General features: G+C 25.7%; 1 long non-coding RNA gene across 1 annotated transcript; it reads left to right on the top strand.

Annotated features, from left to right (window-relative positions):
• The first annotated feature begins 2498 nt into the window (after positions 1 to 2498).
• LOC131637677 (uncharacterized) lies at positions 2499 to 3299 on the top strand. The gene is made up of 3 exons (XR_009294387.1): positions 2499 to 2634; positions 2854 to 2923; positions 3034 to 3299. It is a non-coding gene; the product is annotated as an uncharacterized LOC131637677 (long non-coding RNA).
• The last annotated feature ends 250 nt before the right edge of the window (positions 3300 to 3549 follow it).

The raw sequence follows: 3549 nt of genomic DNA, 5'->3' as shown, positions 1-3549 counted from the left end.
ACACCTATTTTTGTCTCTATACCCCCTCTTCCCAAATATGATGATTTCAAAATTGGTAACATTTTTATCCAAAAATTCACTTTCTTTCAGAAACATACCCCCCTCCCTCGTCACCTCAAAATTTTGGTAAAAAGTAAAAGTTGAAAAATTCCCCAAAATTTTACTTTAATAAATATTTCAGTTTAAATATTTCTTTCAAACTAACAACTATCTAGCTTGAATATTCAAAATATAAGTTGTTGCAACTTCCGGTTCACAACGTTCTCAAAAATTTTAAAAATAAATGAAATATTATTTTGAAAATTCAAAATCAAAATTTTAAATTTTAAAATTTCTTGTTTATATATTCATATAAAAAGTTTACCGGTGTATTATAGTTTTTGAGATTTTTTTTTATAAAAAATCTCACCATTTTCATAGAAAATGTATATATGGAAAACATTGATTTGACAAAATCATTTACAATCGATCAAAATTTGACATAAGAAAAATTTTATTGATATAAACTTGAAAGATTTAAATTTAAGACATAATGTTGATAATTATTACAAGATAAAATGTTAAGATGATAAAGAAAAAAAAAAGAGTTTACACTAAAAAAAATTAGTGAATTGTGACTGTTAAAATATGAACATCAATATAGTCAGTGACTCATATTTTAACTAAATCGAACATTGATCAGAGTTTTAAAATATTGTTTGAAATTATTCTACAAACCCAAATTTAAAGATTAAATAGTTTACTCTATGTACAATATGTTTCCGTCCAAGGTATTTTCAAAAAAATATAAAATGGAGTTATTTAGAAGAACCTATCGGACACATGCATAACCAATAATTTAACCATAACACTCTTAAATCATAAAAATTAAATTTCACAATCAAAATTATATATATATATATATATATATATATATATATATATATATATATATATATATATATATATATATATATATGAGGAGGGATATTCTTACTCCAAGAGTAAGTTATCAAGACTTACTCCTCATCATGACCATTGATTCTTTTCAATCTAATGGTTAAAATTAATAAGTATTATTTTTCTCTCTCCACATTTAATTACTTATTAATTTTAACCATTAGATTGAAAAGAATCAATGGTCATAATGAGGAGTAAGTCTTGATAACTTACTCTTGGAGTAAGAATATCCCTCCTATATATATATATATATATATATATATATATATATATATATATATATATATATATATATATATATATATATATATATATATATATATATATATATATATATATACTTCAAGAGTAAGTGTAGAAAACTTACTCCAAATCTTAATCATTGATTTTTATTAATCTAACGGTTTTAATTGATTATTTAATCTAATTATTTTTAGAAATATTTTTCTTTAATTAAAGCCGTTAGATTAATGAAAATTAATGGTTAAGATTTGGAGTAAGTCTTCAACACTTATTCTTAGAGTAAATATATCCCTCCTCATATATATATATATATATATATATATATATATATATATATATATATATATATATATATATATATATATATATATATATATATATATATATATATATATATATATATATATATATATATATATATATATATATATATATATATATATATATATATATGAGGAGGGTTCAAATTACACCCGAATAGTTACACCACGAGTTACACTCGTTCAATAACTACATCTCGAATTAATATTTTTTAATTTTAACCGTTGGATTGAAACATAATATCATATAGATCATACCTATAAAGTTTGAGCTTAATCTATAATGATTTACTATGTCATTGAATCACATCAAAATTAACGTTATATGAAAGCTCATTTTGACGTTAATCTTTGGATATCTTGATGATATAGTAAATCATTATAGATTAAGCTCAAACTTTATATGTATGATCTATATGCTATTATGTTTCAATCGAACGGTTGAATTTAAAAAATATTTATTCGAGATGTGGTTATTGAACGAGTGTAACTCGTGGTGTAACTCTTCGGGTGTAATTTGATCCCTCCTCTATATATATATATATATATATATATATATATATATATATATATATATATATATATATATAGGGGACGACTCAAGTGAATAGAAAGAGAAACTAATCCAGTCCATTAAAATCAACAAAATCAAAATTTAATGGTCGTGATTCATTGTTCTCATTTCTCATAATAACCAAGTGTTCTCACTTGAGTCGTCCCCATATATATATATATATATATATATATATATATATATATATATACAATTACTAATAAATTGACCAAAGTTATCAATTTGTCCCTTGCACAATTTACATTTACAAAAGAAAAAGGGCATTTTCGTAATCAACTAAATACAACACAAAGTTTTCACCTTTTTTCAACAAGTGTTACATTTCCATTGGTCCAATTTGATTTAGTACACTTTTCTTCCATAACACTTTCACTTTTTCCCAATACGTTTTAGATCTGTAGATTTGTGTAGATTTGTTTTGTGAACCCTAAACTACTCTCTCTAACTCTTTCTCTGCTCATCTTCATCCCATTGCAGATTCGTAGCAAGTCCCTGCCGGAGATTTCAGATCGGTGCACCACCCTTTTTCCGCGCCATCCTTATTCCGTCGAGGGCAAGGTTGTTTGCTTCAGTTGTTTACACACATGTGTTTGCTTCTGTTGTTGTTTATATAGAGAAAAAAACCCATTTTCAACTTTTTACCTTTTCGTTTTCGTAGTTCATATTTCATGTTCTGAAAATTATTTGTATTTCATTTTTCATTTGCCTTTTTTTACCCTTTTGATTTACATTTTTGGTTATGTGTTTGCCGCGGTTGTTGTTTATACTGTGAAACAGCACAGGGAAAACTTTTGGAAATTTGCTATCAGCGTCGTCGATATATGGATTGTTAAGGAGGCAATGGACAGTAACATCTCGAAGCTATTATTTAAGATGCGAAGATTTTTTATTATTCACATGCTTTTTGTCTATTGTTTTCATGTTTATACATATAGTAATTACTAATTTTATCAACAGGGTAACCAAATCCATGTCGTTAGCGTGTATGGAAGCAAACTTTACAAGAGCATCATGTAAAGCCTATGCTAAAAGATCTCCTATTGAAAGTCTGTAACAATAGCCTCAAACTTTTTATCAATTCTAGCACTGTTATCACTGCCATGGACATACCAAAAATTCCACATCACAACTTCAATTTCAAGCCATTTGGAGATTTCTTAAACGAGGATTTTGAAGTCGATCGCTTATATGGTAATTTTTATTGCCCCTTTTACACCAAGTTTTGAGGACCCAAGTTTTTAGAAGAAATTTATAGATAGATATAAAATGTCCAACTTAGTTTAGAATATATTAAAACGTCTTCTCTTTTTAGTAAATGATTTCATTTATATAATGTTTTATCTTTCTTAAGTATAATTTTGATGGTAATAACAGGTCATTTACATATAGGGGCATCAAAGTATTTCAAGATATTACAATATATTGTAGAAATTGTCTGGTTTGAGCGTCGCCCCATCCATATATGAGGTAGGT

The sequence above is a fragment of the Vicia villosa genome, unplaced genomic scaffold, assembly GCF_029867415.1.
Source record: "Vicia villosa cultivar HV-30 ecotype Madison, WI unplaced genomic scaffold, Vvil1.0 ctg.002072F_1_1, whole genome shotgun sequence".
Taxonomy (NCBI): Eukaryota; Viridiplantae; Streptophyta; class Magnoliopsida; order Fabales; family Fabaceae; genus Vicia; species Vicia villosa.
Note: the sequence above shows the minus strand (reverse complement) of the source record. Positions and strands in the feature narration are given on the sequence as shown.